Source organism: Amphiura filiformis, chromosome 8, assembly GCF_039555335.1.
Source record: "Amphiura filiformis chromosome 8, Afil_fr2py, whole genome shotgun sequence".
Taxonomy (NCBI): Eukaryota; Metazoa; Echinodermata; class Ophiuroidea; order Amphilepidida; family Amphiuridae; genus Amphiura; species Amphiura filiformis.
In genome coordinates, this window is record NC_092635.1 from 59,399,721 (window position 1) to 59,420,853 (window position 21,133).

The 21,133-nt window shown below is 34.6% G+C and overlaps 1 protein-coding gene across 1 annotated transcript in view; it reads right to left on the reverse strand.

The window, feature by feature from the left end:
• LOC140159637 (netrin receptor UNC5C-like) overlaps positions 1-19,740 on the reverse strand; it is a 233,473-nt gene extending 213,733 nt beyond the window's left edge. The window contains 1 exon segment of the mRNA XM_072183131.1: positions 19,102-19,740. The gene's annotated coding sequence lies outside the window, so the exon portion shown is untranslated.
• Positions 19,741-21,133: the final 1,393 nt, after the last annotated feature.

Below are 21,133 nucleotides of genomic sequence, written 5' to 3' on the forward strand. Positions count from 1 at the left end.
AAAGACCCAAATTTCATCATGTTCATCAACATGCAGAGTTTTGCAGAGGTTGGACAGAAAATTGAATGATTGATGCAAAAGGACACTTTCTAATTTAAAAGTTTTAGTTGAGAAAAGTACAAAATGTGTGTATTCATGTTTTGAATATCTTTAATATAGGCCTATTTACTTAATTATGTCAAAGTACTCCCCCCTTCTTCTTCTCTGTCTTCAAAACAAGGCCTACTGATATTGGCAATTTAAGCAAAAATACAAGTTTTATGCGTTATTCTGATCTGGTATAAATTTACAGCAAAAGCACTCACGAAAGCGATTTTTCATGCTTTTCTTGACGTCAGAGACCTGTATTTTTGGGTAAATTTTTAAACAAATGTTCCTAAAATTAATCACAAAGGTTATTTAAAGCATTTCTGACTGAAATAAACTGATTTTTTATTTTTTCCGCCCTTATTCGATGTCTTTTTGTACAGAAGCGCGAACATAGTAACACATCTTGAAAGCCTCTTATAAGGGAGCGCACCACCATTAAACGCGCCCATTGAAATACACGGTAAAAGGCCTACATTTGGATCTCGTTTTGGCACTTGAATTACGTATTTCAACTATAAAGCTTGGTATCAGATTAAAGCTGATCATGTGTAGAATATTATTCTTTCAACGGAATATATTGCTAACCACCGACTTTTTCTGTTATTTTGCCGCAAAGAAAAATTGTGCAAATTTAACCTAAAAAATCACTCAATTTTAGAAACCGGACGTTGTTCAAATTCGCGCCAGAACTTCAACTCTGAAATAAAAATTGGGACTTTTTCTCCGAATTCTTCATGTATATACTTGTCGGAAGCAAATGAGCTGAAAACGGGCAAAATTTGACTATACGTTTAGAAAATAAAGCCAAAACAAACTCAAATAAGCGGTGGACTATTTTAACCGAATTTCACTGTTACATAAATCGTGGAGTGATTTGGTGGTGCGCCCTCTTATAAGCGTCAATAGTTATCAAAATCCAAATTGTTACTTTTTAAAGTAAACTAGAGATAGTTTCTAGTAATTTTGCAAAATTTCATCCCTCTGCGACATTCCGTTCGGAAGAAATGATGTTTTAAAACTCAGCTCGGAATCACCAAAAGACCCAAATTTCATCATGTTCATCAACATGCAGAGTTTTGCAGAGGTTGGACAGAAAATTGAATGATTGATGCAAAAGGACACTTTCTAATTTAAAAGTTTTAGTTGAGAAAAGTACAAAATGTGTGTATTCATGTTTTGAATATCTTTAATATAGGCCTATTTACTTAATTATGTCAAAGTACTCCCCCCCTTCTTCTTCTCTGTCTTCAAAACAAGGCCTACTGATATTGGCAATTTAAGCAAAAATACAAGTTTTATGCGTTATTCTGATCTGGTATAAATTTACAGCAAAAGCACTCACGAAAGCGATTTTTCATGCTTTTCTTGACGTCAGAGACCTGTATTTTTGGGTAAATTTTTAAACAAATGTTCCTAAAATTAATCACAAAGGTTATTTAAAGCATTTCTGACTGAAATAAACTGATTTTTTAAGACTTCCGCCCTTATTCGATGTCTTTTTGTACAGAAGCGCGAACATAGTAACACATCTTGAAAGCCTCTTATAAGGGAGCGCACCACCATTAAACGCGCCCATTGAAATACACGGTAAAAGGCCTACATTTGGATCTCGTTTTGGCACTTGAATTACGTATTTCAACTATAAAGCTTGGTATCAGATTAAAGCTGATCATGTGTAGAATATTATTCTTTCAACGGAATATATTGCTAACCACCGACTTTTTCTGTTATTTTGCCGCAAAGAAAAATTGTGCAAATTTAACCCTAAAAAATCACTCAATTTTAGAAACCGGACGTTGTTCAAATTCGCGCCAGAACTTCAACTCTGAAATAAAAAATTGGGACTTTTTCTCCGAATTCTTCATGTATATACTTGTCGGAAGCAAATGAGCTGAAAACGGGCAAAATTTGACTATACGTTTAGAAAATAAAGCCAAAACAAACTCAAATAAGCGGTGGACTATTTTAACCGAATTTCACTGTTACATAAATCGTGGAGTGATTTGGTGGTGCGCCCTCTTATAAGCGTCAATAGTTATCAAAATCCAAATTGTTACTTTTTAAAGTAAACTAGAGATAGTTTCTAGTAATTTTGCAAAATTTCATCCCTCTGCGACATTCCGTTCGGAAGAAATGATGTTTTAAAACTCAGCTCGGAATCACCAAAAGACCCAAATTTCATCATGTTCATCAACATGCAGAGTTTTGCAGAGGTTGGACAGAAAATTGAATGATTGATGCAAAAGGACACTTTCTAATTTAAAAGTTTTAGTTGAGAAAAGTACAAAATGTGTGTATTCATGTTTTGAATATCTTTAATATAGGCCTATTTACTTAATTATGTCAAAGTACTCCCCCCTTCTTCTTCTCTGTCTTCAAAACAAGGCCTACTGATATTGGCAATTTAAGCAAAAATACAAGTTTTATGCGTTATTCTGATCTGGTATAAATTTACAGCAAAAGCACTCACGAAAGCGATTTTTCATGCTTTTCTTGACGTCAGAGACCTGTATTGTTGGGTAAATTTTAAACAAATGTTCCTAAAATTAATCACAAAGGTTATTTAAAGCATTTCTGACTGAAATAAACTGATTTTTTAAGACTTCCGCCCTTATTCGATGTCTTTTTGTACAGAAGCGCGAACATAGTAACACACATCTTGAAAGCCTCTTATAAGGGAGCGCACCACCATTAAACGCGCCCATTGAAATACACGGTAAAAGGCCTACATTTGGATCTCGTTTTGGCACTTGAATTACGTATTTCAACTATAAAGCTTGGTATCAGATTAAAGCTGATCATGTGTAGAATATTATTCTTTCAACGGAATATATTGCTAACCACCGACTTTTTCTGTTATTTTGCCGCAAAGAAAAATTGTGCAAATTTAACCCTAAAAAATCACTCAATTTTAGAAACCGGACGTTGTTCAAATTCGCGCCAGAACTTCAACTCTGAAATAAAAAATTGGGACTTTTTCTCCGAATTCTTCATGTATATACTTGTCGGAAGCAAATGAGCTGAAAACGGGCAAAATTTGACTATACGTTTAGAAAATAAAGCCAAAACAAACTCAAATAAGCGGTGGACTATTTTAACCGAATTTCACTGTTACATAAATCGTGGAGTGATTTGGTGGTGCGCCCTCTTATAAGCGTCAATAGTTATCAAAATCCAAATTGTTACTTTTTAAAGTAAACTAGAGATAGTTTCTAGTAATTTTGCAAAATTTCATCCCTCTGCGACATTCCGTTCGGAAGAAATGATGTTTTAAAACTCAGCTCGGAATCACCAAAAGACCCAAATTTCATCATGTTCATCAACATGCAGAGTTTTGCAGAGGTTGGACAGAAAATTGAATGATTGATGCAAAAGGACACTTTCTAATTTAAAAGTTTTAGTTGAGAAAAGTACAAAATGTGTGTATTCATGTTTTGAATATCTTTAATATAGGCCTATTTACTTAATTATGTCAAAGTACTCCCCCCCCCCCTTCTTCTTCTCTGTCTTCAAAACAAGGCCTACTGATATTGGCAATTTAAGCAAAAATACAAGTTTTATGCGTTATTCTGATCTGGTATAAATTTACAGCAAAAGCACTCACGAAAGCGATTTTTCATGCTTTTCTTGACGTCAGAGACCTGTATTTTTGGGTAAATTTTTAAACAAATGTTCCTAAAATTAATCACAAAGGTTATTTAAAGCATTTCTGACTGAAATAAACTGATTTTTAAGACTTCCGCCCTTATTCGATGTCTTTTTGTACAGAAGCGCGAACATAGTAACACATCTTGAAAGCCTCTTATAAGGGAGCGCACCACCATTAAACGCGCCCATTGAAATACACGGTAAAAGGCCTACATTTGGATCTCGTTTTGGCACTTGAATTACGTATTTCAACTATAAAGCTTGGTATCAGATTAAAGCTGATCATGTGTAGAATATTATTCTTTCAACGGAATATATTGCTAACCACCGACTTTTTCTGTTATTTTGCCGCAAAGAAAAATTGTGCAAATTTAACCCTAAAAATCACTCAATTTTAGAAACCGGACGTTGTTCAAATTCGCGCCAGAACTTCAACTCTGAAATAAAAATTGGGACTTTTTCTCCGAATTCTTCATGTATATACTTGTCGGAAGCAAATGAGCTGAAAACGGGCAAAATTTGACTATACGTTTAGAAAATAAAGCCAAAACAAACTCAAATAAGCGGTGGACTATTTTAACCGAATTTCACTGTTACATAAATCGTGGAGTGATTTGGTGGTGCGCCCTCTTATAAGCGTCAATAGTTATCAAAATCCAAATTGTTACTTTTTAAAGTAAACTAGAGATAGTTTCTAGTAATTTTGCAAAATTTCATCCCTCTGCGACATTCCGTTCGGAAGAAATGATGTTTTAAAACTCAGCTCGGAATCACCAAAAGACCCAAATTTCATCATGTTCATCAACATGCAGAGTTTTGCAGAGGTTGGACAGAAAATTGAATGATTGATGCAAAAGGACACTTTCTAATTTAAAAGTTTTAGTTGAGAAAAGTACAAAATGTGTGTATTCATGTTTTGAATATCTTTAATATAGGCCTATTTACTTAATTATGTCAAAGTACTCCCCCCTTCTTCTTCTCTGTCTTCAAAACAAGGCCTACTGATATTGGCAATTTAAGCAAAAATACAAGTTTTATGCGTTATTCTGATCTGGTATAAATTTACAGCAAAAGCACTCACGAAAGCGATTTTTCATGCTTTTCTTGACGTCAGAGACCTGTATTTTTGGGTAAATTTTTAAACAAATGTTCCTAAAATTAATCACAAAGGTTATTTAAAGCATTTCTGACTGAAATAAACTGATTTTTTAAGACTTCCGCCCTTATTCGATGTCTTTTTGTACAGAAGCGCGAACATAGTAACACATCTTGAAAGCCTCTTATAAGGGAGCGCACCACCATTAAACGCGCCCATTGAAATACACGGTAAAAGGCCTACATTTGGATCTCGTTTGGCACTTGAATTACGTATTTCAACTATAAAGCTTGGTATCAGATTAAAGCTGATCATGTGTAGAATATTATTCTTTCAACGGAATATATTGCTAACCACCGACTTTTTCTGTTATTTTGCCGCAAAGAAAAATTGTGCAAATTGAACTCTAAAAAATCACGCAATTTTAGAAACCGGACGTTGTTCAAATTCGCGCCAGAACTTCAACTCTGAAATAAAAATTGGGACTTTTTCTCCGAATTCTTCATGTATATACTTGTCGGAAGCAAATGAGCTGAAAACGGGCAAAATTTGACTATACGTTTAGAAAATAAAGCCAAAACAAACTCAAATAAGCGGTGGACTATTTTAACCGAATTTCACTGTTACATAAATCGTGGAGTGATTTGGTGGTGCGCCCTCTTATAAGCGTCAATAGTTATCAAAATCCAAATTGTTACTTTTTAAAGTAAACTAGAGATAGTTTCTAGTAATTTTGCAAAATTTCATCCCTCTGCGACATTCCGTTCGGAAGAAATGATGTTTTAAAACTCAGCTCGGAATCACCAAAAGACCCAAATTTCATCATGTTCATCAACATGCAGAGTTTTGCAGAGGTTGGACAGAAAATTGAATGATTGATGCAAAAGGACACTTTCTAATTTAAAAGTTTTAGTTGAGAAAAGTACAAAATGTGTGTATTCATGTTTTGAATATCTTTAATATAGGCCTATTTACTTAATTATGTCAAAGTACTCCCCCCCTTCTTCTTCTCTGTCTTCAAAACAAGGCCTACTGATATTGGCAATTTAAGCAAAAATACAAGTTTTATGCGTTATTCTGATCTGGTATAAATTTACAGCAAAAGCACTCACGAAAGCGATTTTTCATGCTTTTCTTGACGTCAGAGACCTGTATTTTTGGGTAAATTTTTAAACAAATGTTCCTAAAATTAATCACAAAGGTTATTTAAAGCATTTCTGACTGAAATAAACTGATTTTTTTTTTTTTCCGCCCTTATTCGATGTCTTTTTGTACAGAAGCGCGAACATAGTAACACATCTTGAAAGCCTCTTATAAGGGAGCGCACCACCATTAAACGCGCCCATTGAAATACACGGTAAAAGGCCTACATTTGGATCTCGTTTTGGCACTTGAATTACGTATTTCAACTATAAAGCTTGGTATCAGATTAAAGCTGATCATGTGTAGAATATTATTCTTTCAACGGAATATATTGCTAACCACCGACTTTTTCTGTTATTTTGCCGCAAAGAAAAATTGTGCAAATTTAACCCTAAAAATCACTCAATTTTAGAAACCGGACGTTGTTCAAATTCGCGCCAGAACTTCAACTCTGAAATAAAAATTGGGACTTTTTCTCCGAATTCTTCATGTATATACTTGTCGGAAGCAAATGAGCTGAAAACGGGCAAAATTTGACTATACGTTTAGAAAATAAAGCCAAAACAAACTCAAATAAGCGGTGGACTATTTTAACCGAATTTCACTGTTACATAAATCGTGGAGTGATTTGGTGGTGCGCCCTCTTATAAGCGTCAATAGTTATCAAAATCCAAATTGTTACTTTTTAAAGTAAACTAGAGATAGTTTCTAGTAATTTTGCAAAATTTCATCCCTCTGCGACATTCCGTTCGGAAGAAATGATGTTTAAAACTCAGCTCGGAATCACCAAAAGACCCAAATTTCATCATGTTCATCAACATGCAGAGTTTTGCAGAGGTTGGACAGAAAATTGAATGATTGATGCAAAAGGACACTTTCTAATTTAAAAGTTTTAGTTGAGAAAAGTACAAAATGTGTGTATTCATGTTTTGAATATCTTTAATATAGGCCTATTTACTTAATTATGTCAAAGTACTCCCCCCTTCTTCTTCTCTGTCTTCAAAACAAGGCCTACTGATATTGGCAATTTAAGCAAAAATACAAGTTTTATGCGTTATTCTGATCTGGTATAAATTTACAGCAAAAGCACTCACGAAAGCGATTTTTCATGCTTTTCTTGACGTCAGAGACCTGTATTTTTGGGTAAATTTTTAAACAAATGTTCCTAAAATTAATCACAAAGGTTATTTAAAGCATTTCTGACTGAAATAAACTGATTTTTAAGACTTCCGCCCTTATTCGATGTCTTTTTGTACAGAAGCGCGAACATAGTAACACATCTTGAAAGCCTCTTATAAGGGAGCGCACCACCATTAAACGCGCCCATTGAAATACACGGTAAAAGGCCTACATTTGGATCTCGTTTTGGCACTTGAATTACGTATTTCAACTATAAAGCTTGGTATCAGATTAAAGCTGATCATGTGTAGAATATTATTCTTTCAACGGAATATATTGCTAACCACCGACTTTTTCTGTTATTTTGCCGCAAAGAAAAATTGTGCAAATTTAACCCTAAAAAATCACTCAATTTTAGAAACCGGACGTTGTTCAAATTCGCGCCAGAACTTCAACTCTGAAATAAAAAATTGGGACTTTTTCTCCGAATTCTTCATGTATATACTTGTCGGAAGCAAATGAGCTGAAAACGGGCAAAATTTGACTATACGTTTAGAAAATAAAGCCAAAACAAACTCAAATAAGCGGTGGACTATTTTAACCGAATTTCACTGTTACATAAATCGTGGAGTGATTTGGTGGTGCGCCCTCTTATAAGCGTCAATAGTTATCAAAATCCAAATTGTTACTTTTTAAAGTAAACTAGAGATAGTTTCTAGTAATTTTGCAAAATTTCATCCCTCTGCGACATTCCGTTCGGAAGAAATGATGTTTTAAAACTCAGCTCGGAATCACCAAAAGACCCAAATTTCATCATGTTCATCAACATGCAGAGTTTTGCAGAGGTTGGACAGAAAATTGAATGATTGATGCAAAAGGACACTTTCTAATTTAAAAGTTTTAGTTGAGAAAAGTACAAAATGTGTGTATTCATGTTTTGAATATCTTTAATATAGGCCTATTTACTTAATTATGTCAAAGTACTCCCCCCTTCTTCTTCTCTGTCTTCAAAACAAGGCCTACTGATATTGGCAATTTAAGCAAAAATACAAGTTTTATGCGTTATTCTGATCTGGTATAAATTTACAGCAAAAGCACTCACGAAAGCGATTTTTCATGCTTTTCTTGACGTCAGAGACCTGTATTTTTGGGTAAATTTTTAAACAAATGTTCCTAAAATTAATCACAAAGGTTATTTAAAGCATTTCTGACTGAAATAAACTGATTTTTTAAGACTTCCGCCCTTATTCGATGTCTTTTTGTACAGAAGCGCGAACATAGTAACACATCTTGAAAGCCTCTTATAAGGGAGCGCACCACCATTAAACGCGCCCATTGAAATACACGGTAAAAGGCCTACATTTGGATCTCGTTTTGGCACTTGAATTACGTATTTCAACTATAAAGCTTGGTATCAGATTAAAGCTGATCATGTGTAGAATATTATTCTTTCAACGGAATATATTGCTAACCACCGACTTTTTTTCTGTTATTTTGCCGCAAAGAAAAATTGTGCAAATTTAACCCTAAAAATCACTCAATTTTAGAAACCGGACGTTGTTCAAATTCGCGCCAGAACTTCAACTCTGAAATAAAAAATTGGGACTTTTTCTCCGAATTCTTCATGTATATACTTGTCGGAAGCAAATGAGCTGAAAACGGGCAAAATTTGACTATACGTTTAGAAAATAAAGCCAAAACAAACTCAAATAAGCGGTGGACTATTTTAACCGAATTTCACTGTTACATAAATCGTGGAGTGATTTGGTGGTGCGCCCTCTTATAAGCGTCAATAGTTATCAAAATCCAAATTGTTACTTTTTAAAGTAAACTAGAGATAGTTTCTAGTAATTTTGCAAAATTTCATCCCTCTGCGACATTCCGTTCGGAAGAAATGATGTTTTAAAACTCAGCTCGGAATCACCAAAAGACCCAAATTTCATCATGTTCATCAACATGCAGAGTTTTGCAGAGGTTGGACAGAAAATTGAATGATTGATGCAAAAGGACACTTTCTAATTTAAAAGTTTTAGTTGAGAAAAGTACAAAATGTGTGTATTCATGTTTTGAATATCTTTAATATAGGCCTATTTACTTAATTATGTCAAAGTACCCCCCCCCTTCTTCTTCTCTGTCTTCAAAACAAGGCCTACTGATATTGGCAATTTAAGCAAAAATACAAGTTTTATGCGTTATTCTGATCTGGTATAAATTTACAGCAAAAGCACTCACGAAAGCGATTTTTCATGCTTTTCTTGACGTCAGAGACCTGTATTTTTGGGTAAATTTTAAACAAATGTTCCTAAAATTAATCACAAAGGTTATTTAAAGCATTTCTGACTGAAATAAACTGATTTTTAAGACTTCCGCCCTTATTCGATGTCTTTTTGTACAGAAGCGCGAACATAGTAACACATCTTGAAAGCCTCTTATAAGGGAGCGCACCACCATTAAACGCGCCCATTGAAATACACGGTAAAAGGCCTACATTTGGATCTCGTTTTGGCACTTGAATTACGTATTTCAACTATAAAGCTTGGTATCAGATTAAAGCTGATCATGTGTAGAATATTATTCTTTCAACGGAATATATTGCTAACCACCGACTTTTTCTGTTATTTTGCCGCAAAGAAAAATTGTGCAAATTTAACCCTAAAAAATCACTCAATTTTAGAAACCGGACGTTGTTCAAATTCGCGCCAGAACTTCAACTCTGAAATAAAAAATTGGGACTTTTTCTCCGAATTCTTCATGTATATACTTGTCGGAAGCAAATGAGCTGAAAACGGGCAAAATTTGACTATACGTTTAGAAAATAAAGCCAAAACAAACTCAAATAAGCGGTGGACTATTTTAACCGAATTTCACTGTTACATAAATCGTGGAGTGATTTGGTGGTGCGCCCTCATAACACAGCATTGGTGAATGTGCATGGATTTAAAATGGTCGGCAAGCAATTAATATTAATTTAATAATCCTAGTTTTCTTAAAAGCATTTTTCCTTTAATAAGCAATATAATGGGTACCACATAAAAACTACTTCAATTTCACATTGTCTTTATAGTTTAGAAAAATTATTGTCTATGTACTTTGGGAATTTTTAAGGCCTATAGTTATTGTCTGTTTACTTTAACTCTCTCCACGCGGGTGTCGGCTGCAGACGAACAATCATAGTGAAAAAATTGACCTCAAGTTGCGGAGTATGAGTTTTTGTACCCAAATTTTCAAAGGTCATTCAATGAATGTACAAATGTATTGGGGTTAAAGAACTGTGCCCTGATAGATGAACATGTTGTGGATCCTATAGAATGACGACTGCACATTGGATATTATTGTTTCACCTCTTCTCCAATTACTACAATAGGATGAATTCCGGTCATAGACACCGGTATAATTACAAATTAGAAGCCATTTTCTCTTGTCTAAGCCAGGGTCATTGTACGGAGTACCTTCTATTTATACCAAGGCTGGCTATGAGTCGTCTTTATTTTAATGTATTAAAGACTCAGTGCTAACCTTGGACACCAAAACCTCTTACTTCCATGCAAATGCTGTATGGTCTATCTTGAATGATATACTTATGAGCAGAAAACTTGTGCCACGTCTTGTGAACTGTGCGCAAATGTCATGTAGATGCGCTATCTACAATGCTAAACATGCTGATGGAAACGATCATGGAAAGAGACTTCAATACCAAAACTTCTATAATTATACACAGAATTATCGCTGCTTTTTATATCACCTGAAATGAATGTGCTGTCAATTAAAGGAAGATAGTCCGATTGTCTCTTTAACCTCACCTTTTCTGCAGTAGAAAGCCAAGATTTTTCTCATTGACCCTGTATTGTTTGAGCGCAGAAAGAAATTGATGGACTTCGTGGAGAAAGCTTGTAGTCGCCTGCTCCGCAGCCGACTGATGCTGCTGCTGCTGATGATGATGATGGACTTCGTTAACCAAAACGTATCTAAAGTGGAATAACCCACACCATGTTCACATGGGGTCTTAAAATGCACAGAATTATTTGGCTCTTGTTTCAAAAGTGGCTATTGGCATGAAACTCTACAAATAAGGGGTGGAGATCAAGATCATTTGATCAAGGTGGAATTAGCATTTTATGAAATCGGACATTCCTTCTTTAATAATGTTTGATTTGAATTTGTTTACGATCAGTTAACACTGTTTTCCTTGTTGTTTACCAATATCTGTTCAATTTCATTCAATTATATCAGTAAATACCCCGGGTCTCGATTGTTGATTGTTTTGAAGCAATATAGACTGGTCATATAAAAAACAATAACGCTACTATTTTTATCGCAATTTTGAAGTACATCAGTTTATATTAACTAGCCAGGACATGTTTTTTTCTGCGATGATTTCGATTTTATGTTATTTTGTCTCTTGAATTCATATATTGCATCCGTAAATTTAGCAATGAACGTGGCATTAAGTATTTCTCTTACAATTTATTTTGAATTGCTATTTCCGTCAAAAGAACGACCAGCCAAGCTAGCACTCTTTATTAGACAAAGTGTATGGAATATTGAATCGATTAGGTTAGGGTAGTTGCAATTTAGAGAGAAAGTCTAACAATAAATAAAAAATCGCTAAAAACAAAAGCTAAGCAAGTGATGTACCATAATTGTTAGGTTGTTGTCAAAGGTACAAATAATATAGCTGTGAGCAATGTGCGGAATTCATTCAATGTAAAGATGATTAACCCTTCTAATGCGAATACCAAGTGCAGGTGATTATTTTCCAATGAACTTTCTCAAAATAGTGTCGATTTTTATAGTTTTTTAATTGATATTTGAATCGGCATGGAAAATGTATTAGTACAAATACTCCTGGGTAAAATTAATCCTTAAAATTTATTGTGAACGAAGGTGATTCGAATTAAAAATCAAAATATATCAAAGGCTTCCAAATTTGTACATACATGCATCAGTATAGGATGTTTTACTAATCGAGTTATATCTCTTTCCGTGATATATTGTACACCTTTTAACAGGTTTAACAGGTTCATTTAAACCGGGTCAGGATGATTGCTTACATGATATATTGTACACCTGAAGGAAACATTTAACATGTTTAACAGGTTCATTTAAACCGGGTCAGGATGATTGCTTACATGAATGTACACCTGAAGGAAACATTAAACAGGTTTAACAGGTTCACATAAACCGGGTCAGGATGATTGCTTACATGATAATACCGTATGATTGAATGATCTAATTCATCTTCTCATTTCAAACATTGTATTACTCACAGACATTCCAGGCTAATTCTGCTGATGTTTTTCGAGGTTTTATAAAATTTAAAATGCCGAGTGGATAAATGAGAAAATTTCATCGGAGTTTAAAAATGGTATAAATTTGAATATCATTTTCTCTCTACATAACAATAAATGCCTTGTATTATTATAGATGGTGTATTGCTCATCTCCTTGACATAGCCTAACAGATGAAAAAAGGCACCAAAAATGACCTATGACCTGTCGTTGTTCAGGTCATTATGTTCACGAATATACTTCTGCAGTCAGTTCAGTCCAGATTAGTTCAGTTAATTTTTCATCCATCCAATTACAATTACAATAGAAATATATTATACAGAGTAGTGAAAACTTGAGTTAAAGATATACGATTCGTAAATGTGACATTAAATGCTGTCTACTGAAGATAGCATTCACTGATTAAATGTTGCTACTGAAGATAGCATTCGCTGATTTAAACGCTGGCTACTGAAGATAGCATTCACTGATTTAAATGAAATGCTATCTACTGAAGATAGTATTCCCTGATTAAATGCTATCTACTGAAGATAGCATTCCCTGATTAAATGCTATCTACTGAAGATAGCATTCCATGGTTTAATGCTATCAATTGAAGATAGTATTCCCTGATTAAATTCTATCTTCTGAAGATAGTATTCCCTGATTAAATGCTATCTACTAAAGATGGCATTCCAGTATTAAATGCTATCTACTGAAGATATCATTCCTTTATTAAATGCTATCTACTGAAGATAACGATCCCTAATTAAATGCTATCTATTGAAAATGTGACAGTATGCCATTTGAATGAAATCAATGTGGAATACCATTGACTCCATCTCTAAAGTATCTCATCTAACGAATTTATAAAACTGATTAAAAAAACTAACCAAAGCCAGACTTGGGTATATGGATGCCCATTTTGAAGTGAGTATTTTTTTCACAATAGTATCTCATATATCAATAATGAGTATGATGACTTTTGTAAATCCACCTTGCTTATTCAAATCTTTTCATCAAATGCATTCAAGATAATTTATACACGACCGTAAATGCTCTAAGCGTTAAGATACTGGCTTATTTATATCAATACGCCCTTCCCTTCATACATACGGATTGAGGGATTTACAAACCCCTGGGAATGAGACTATTCGTGGGGAATTGTACTTTGGTGTATAGAGCGATGTTTTTACTGTTAAAGTCACGCCTATGTAAAACATACCCGAGTGAATGCAAAGCATTCACTGTATACAATAATTTACCCCTTGTTGTTCATGTTTATAAAATGTCTGGCTACAAAATTGAGAATTCCAGTGCTATCTGCAGTAGATTATGTTATTGAATATCTAATTCTGTATACACTGTGGTGCAAAGACCCCGCGCATATCATAAAAATAATGGCGTGGATGGATTATAACTCGCTGAAGACGAAGCTGTATCCGATTAATATTTACTGGAGTGTGGAGAACGCGTCTCTTTATAATTAATATTTAATACGGTAAATCACATGGCTATAATGGTCTATATATAGAATATACTGCTTTTAAAGTCGGTTGCCCATTGTATATTAAGCTAAAGTAACATTGAAAAACAATTGTTAAATGAATAACGTCTTGAAAATTTAGTGTATATTCATATTTCCTATCTACTGGAGATAGCATTCCCTGAATAAATGCTGTCTACTGAAGATAGCATGAAGATAGCATTTCCTGATTAAATGCTATCTACTGATGATAGCATGAAGATAGCATTTGCTGATTAAATGCTATCTACTGATGATAGCATTCCTTGATTAAATGCTATCTACTGAAGATAGCATTCCCTGATTAAATGCTATCTACTGAAGATAGCATTCCATGATTAAATGCTATCTACTGAAGATAGCATTCCCTGATTAAATGCTATCTACTGAAGATATCATTCCATGATTAAATGTTATCAAAAGGAATCAAAAGGACCATATTGTACCCTTAAAATTGCCTACCAATTTCATCTTCACATGTAAAAACCAGCTTCTTAGTCAATGGCTCTGGACTATAAATTCGTCGTCATATGCCACATGCAACTTACTAAATAAAATAGTGTATAAACATCTATTAAAAATACGTGTCTTTTTTAATTTTAAACAATTGCTGGTCGGTGCAACTTGTTCTTTTTTTTGATTCATACTCATATGACGCAATGAACTATGGGAAATGGTTCAAAAAGATATTTTTAGATACATTGTATGGGAGTAAGACGCAATGAACTATGGGAAATGGTTCAAAAAGATATTTTTAGATACATTGTATGGGAGTTAGACGCAATGAACTATGGGAAATGGTTCAAAAAGATATTTTAGATACATTGTATGGGAGTTAAGTAAGTAGTGCTTTTATCGAGATTGACAATTCTAGTAATAGGGAAAATAATCAACATACAAAATATACATGTGTGTCAATCGAGACGGAATTAATGGTTTGCAGTGTGTGGCAAAGAGTAAACAAAATTTTGCACAAATGTTACTTAAAATTGTAAATTATATCATTTCAACTTGACACAGATATGGAGACGTGATCCCATTTGCGCGCAGACGACAAAGATTGATTTTGTTAACAAGACATTATTGGAAAGCTTCGTAAGGTTTGCTGTTGTTCGGTTAACAATCACATTTTGATAAAACAATCAGAAGTCGCTGACATTGATGACAATACCTATTTGAAACTACTAATTTGATAAAGTCTCACCTAGATACACCGCCAGAAATGGAATAATACGTTCTCAAACTACGTATTTGCGATTTAGGTATTTTCGTCTCAGTTTGCGATAGGGTTCTTCTGAGACTAGTATTCTAATCTTAAATTCTTCCAGTCTTACATTGTGCCACAAAATTAATATCCGATATTATATTTCATACGAGTACCAACATACCAAATTCAAATCAGTGGTTCGTGACGTATTCTTAAACATCAAAAAACTGTTATAGCAACTGTCGTCTGCTATATGTCGTCTGCTAACAAAATCCTTTGAGGACATTAATCAAGTCGCGCCTTCATGTTGTTATTCGAGTTATCTAATTCTACAGCATTGGCATTATATTTCCCGTGTAAACCCGACGCAACAAAATGGCAAATCCATTAACCGCCCAGCGCTTTTGTCCCAACCATATTTTAAGTCTTGCTGTTATTATTATTTGCTTTACACCGTAAGGTTACGCTGAAGGGGTATATAGCGAGTATGCATCAGAGTCAATACTAAATTCCTAAGGAAAATTTTTGTTCCTGCATGTTGAAGCTCACCTAAGGTATTACCAGGCACAGTGTATGTGTATTTAATCACCCAGCGCTTTCCTACGGTTATAAATAGCATGTGTAATCAACAAAAGCAAGGATTTCTTTGATTATTTCGGTTTGTTCATTTCACAGTTCCAAGAAAATGTTAGATGGGTTTTGTGTCGTGATTAAAAGCGAAGGGACATGGAATTGAGCTGATGAAAAAAACAAGCAGAGAGTTTAGAGTTCCGCTGAAAGAATTTCATGTTATGTGCAAGAATAGTTAGAATAGTTGAAATTCGCAGTATTCAAGGATATACAAAATTTGGGTGATCATCAATCTCTCTCTCTTTCCCCCATTCCCTCTATTTCTTTCTGTTGCCTGTCCCACAATAACCGTATTTCCCTCTATCTACCCTGCTGTGCCCTAATCATATCTGTCGTTTGTGTTCATTTTCAGTTTGTTTTAAATCTTTATTCTTTATTAATATGATTAAAATTTATAGTAATTTCGTTAAAAATATCGCTTTAATTGTGTTTTCTAAAGAGATACATGCTTAGTAAATATTTTCTATTTATAAGTCAAAAGGCAATCTAATCTTAAGAATTAGGGATAATCATTTAATTGGGCTATTCCAGTTGAATTTCACACTCCCTCTGTGGAAGATTTTGAAAATATCTTCCACAGGGGAGTATATTTTTCAAGTGTAATTGGTCAGTGTTAATCATTTTGGAACCCATACTCCCCCTGTATTATGGCTTTACGTATATCTTCCACAACTGGAGTGAGTATTTCAAATGGAAGTTACCCAACAGTCTATTCTACTTGAAACTCATACTCCCTCTGTGGAAGACTTTAGCTAAATCTTCCACAGGGGTGGTATGGATTTTAAATGGAATGGCCCATTGTGAGTGGTTATCCAGTACCTGGTAAGACAACATTGGTACGTACTTTGTAGTTGACTGTAAACGGGTAAAATACAGGCGTGCGCCCCCTATACCTACATCTCTTACATAACATGCACAAACCTGCACCCCCCCCTACATACCACATACATACATAAATACACACACCCACCCTACCCATCCTCGCAGGTTCACACGACTAGCCTAACGTAGTTTTAACACGACTGCTTTACAATCATTCGTATACTGTTTTTGTTGTATTTAACACATGATTATTGTTTGGAAATGGAAAAATTAGTGCTTATTGTCAATGGCAATGGGTAACGTTAAAAATATGTTATTGTTTTGATTGTGCGCGGTTATCACGGGTCAGATAACATTACGTTGGTGTACATGAAGATACAAAAGTTAAAAAACTACATTTTACAATAGTTCACCACATACACATTAATTGAGCACCACATATACAGATAAACCCCATACACATGCATTCGCTGATTTTAATGCTGTCTACTGAAGATAGCATTTACTGATTTTAATGCTGTCTACTAAAGATAGTATCCCCTGATTAAATGCTGTCTATTGAAGATAGTATTCACTGGCTAAACGTTATCCACTGGAGATAGCATTCCTTGATTAAATGCTATCTACTGGAGATAACATTCACTGATTAAATGCTATCTACTGAAGATAGCATTCACTGATTAAATGCTGTATATGGAAGATAGCATTCCTTGATTAAATGCTATCTACTGAAGATAGCATTCACTGATTAAATGCTATCTACTGAAGATAGCATTCACTGATTAAATGCTGTATATGGAAGATAACATTCCTTGATCTACTAAAGATATCATTCCCTGACTAAATACTGAAGATAGCATTTCCTGATTAAATGCTATCTACTGAAGATAGCATTCCCTGATTAAATGCTATCTACTGAAGATAGCAATCCCTGAATAATTCAGGTCGACCCTTATGTAACTATATCGTGCAAGCTATAGTCCTAACCGTAATTCTAACCATAACCTTAACCCTAATCCTAATCCAAATCATAAACTAACCCTAAAACTAACCCTAATTTCGTGTAAAATTACATATGAAGCAATAACCACAATTCAGATATACTATTCCAAGGATCTAACCAAGGTCGTTTTATCACATCTTGCATTACAAACAATGTACTGTTTCTATTATAATATTAATAATGCTTTCCTCCATATAATTCACTCTCAACCAGTAACCACACAACATCGCTATCACGCACAATACAAATTCACCAACCTCGCCTTCTAAGTATGACTTAAACATTTTCTGTATTCTCTAACATATTCTTTACAATAATCCTTCCTTGGATACACTAAATCTATATATATTCTCCACTCAACTGAAGATGGTATATTCTTCGCGTTGCATTAATGGCCTATAGTGAGTTCCAAAGGCAGAAGAATGGTTCTTTGCATCCAAATGTGCGCTTACCAAATGCAATTTCTTGTACACTTTTAATTTACTTTATGGCATGTTTCATATTTGTGCATGAATGCTTGTCATGCATGGTTTATGCACACCAATGCTCTGTCATTCTAATGAGGAAACGTCTTCAATTTAATCAACAACTGTTAGTTTTAACAATACTAGAGATACACGGTATGTTCATTAACTTCAGTCGCGCACTGTATGTATGCATGTAAAGGATAGTTTTAAAGATAATGCAAAAGCATTTGACTCGGTGTATGTCCTTCAACCAGTCTACCCTACAAGAATTGAGATTACATAGCATATCGGATTACCCATCACATTATGTACTCAATACAAGTCAGTTTTTACACTGAATATTAACGTAAAATTCATCTTCATATCAGCTGGTGATGGTTTACTTATAACGCAAGCGATACGTTACCAGTGTGGTGGTCAACGTGTGTAACATATGTCAAAATGAGTACACTATTTTGTTATTAATAGCTTTTGAAATTTAATCTTACAGCTTCCAAAATGCCAAATTCATGCGCAGTAGCTTTTGATAAAAGAATTTATGAAACTTATGAAGATAACAATATACAACGGGCATTTGTCATTGCCAAACATCAGGTCATACCAAAGCCGAAAACATCACTTTTATCTATATCGTTTTTGGATAAATTTGTTATATTTTCTAACAAGTTTTATATTTCTAACGTCTTTTTCCATATGCACATTTCAATTTGTTCAAATTAAATATGCATGGAAACACATTTTGCGGTAGGCAAACATTCCTATATACCCTAGCAACCTTTCCTCCTCACATCACGTAATTCATCATAACCGCTTATGCTATTAACAACCTACCAAATATACCCAATACCTCAATCCCCAATGTTCATATAGAGACAAAAATGTGAATATCTCTGTACCACCGCTAGTATTCTATCTAATAGAAGATTGAACCGCTTGAATTTTATCAGTTTAACATGAAATATTAACAGCTATAATAGAATCGGCTTCAGATGATAATTACCCCGTATTACCAAAAGGATTTAACGAGAAGTGGATAGAAGACAGACAAAAAAACGAGAGGAAAATTATTAAAAAAGACATTCACCTTAAGGTGTTAGAGGTAAATCCATTACCCATCCAAAGGTCTCGTTTTACACCCGTGCACTTGTCCGCACTCTCACCCGGTTGGCTCCTTCAACTTTTGCTTAATTCGACTGAGGCTTTCCATCTTAGTAACAGCAAAATCTCGTATCAACTTTCCAAGCTTGATAGTTAATCGACAGGTAATGAGTGTCGTATATACAGTGTAGGTTTACATGCCTGTGATCAAACAAAATTAACAAGAAATATACTGATGTCAAAATTGGTATATAGTCTCCAAGGTAGTCCAAAACGGATTCAATCAGAGATAAATTTGTATAAAAACAGTTCCTTCTGGTATAAAGATGGTACATAGGCTAAGTAGTGTTTCCTTGCTTGCAAAGTAAATTATCCCAATTTATATATTAGTTTCATCCAGCGTTAAAGCAATATTTCAACTCAGGAATTGTAAATGAGACACAAACTCGAGTGGCTGGCATTAATCCTGGCATCTCAGAGATGAGTGACAATTCTGATCCACTTTCTTCACCTTCTTATCAGCTGCTTGTTCGCCTCAGTTCTTCATACATACAAACCACCACATGTTTTTGGAAGTCTGCTTGCGACTGACTGCTTGAACAGCACCGAGCTCACTGCCCATTATTTCCGAGCACCTAATTGTGCACGGCTTTTCTACACTCTACGCTGCTACCCCCGCGGCGCTCTACCACTTGCAAAACCATGCCATAACTCTATACTGCTTTCTTGCTATTACAATTTCGTCTCCGCTTCCTTTAATTTTTGTCCTCCATCTCTTTGCAACAGAATTTTACATGAACAGATATTTTCACATTGCAATTTTGTACAGCGAGCTAGGCTGGCAACATTCCTCGAGTGAGTTCCGTTGTCAATTAATTCCTTTTCCCACCTTGTCACGTAATGAGACCGACAAATATAGCACATTAAGTTCCGTCACTTATTCACCGGCCTAATTTGATTTTAATCGTCACATCTCTTCTGATCTCTTCACCAAGTATTTCCTCATCTGCACAACATGCTTCCTTGCATTGCAACGATGCAAACAAGCTCAGTCACTCACTGATGCAAAACCCCCTATATTGCTTGTCTCCATGAGGTGTGGCTGTGCATACTAAAATATATCGGGCAAGCTTTTGGAGAGAGATGTTGTACTGCAAAGCCCTCGGCCCCCAGGGTCGTGTTTATATGGTCAGATGCATTGATCCAAGACGAAAGATCATATGCGATGTAATATAAGAACAAAAAATGAAGATATATGATTACCTCTTTGTATATATGATTTTCTTAATATATGATATATGATATACTTGTGAATGATAATCGTAAAATACAGTGTCTTATATATCAAATCAACATAATAAATATTGAATGGAATAATGTTCAGTGTCGTAGTAATTGTTAGCGTAGCAAATTGTCTTAAAACTCTGTATTTCATGATTGATGACAAGCACTAAGATCCACAACATGCTCATCTATCAGGGGAACAGTTCTTAAACCCCAATACATTTGTACATCCATTGCATGACCTTTGAAGATTTGGGTACAAAAACTCATACTCTGTAACTTCAGGTCAAATTTTGCACTATGATTATGTAATTGAGGTTATTGGACTATGCCATTGGGATGAGGCTCTTGTGGTCCATAGTGAAGAAGAATGTGGTATTTGATCTATTTCACCAACATCATCATCTAAACAAATGATAAAGATATGACAAAATACGTTTTGAAAAGTAGCTTATATTATTAGAGTTGAATGCTGTAATTACTATTAAGCATTTGATTCATGTTTATGTGTATTTTCTTTTAATCAAATGTGCAAGTCCATTTATTGTTCGGAATTGTCATATAAACACAAAAATCGATGCAACTAAATATTGTCAAGGCTAAAGGAGGAAGCAGTTTGGCGCTTATTATAATTGAACATTGAAGAAATGGAGACTTTAGCTCAACATATTAATTGTATGTTACTCGCCGAGGCAGGTGAACTCGGAAGTACCTATGTAAACGATGTAATAATC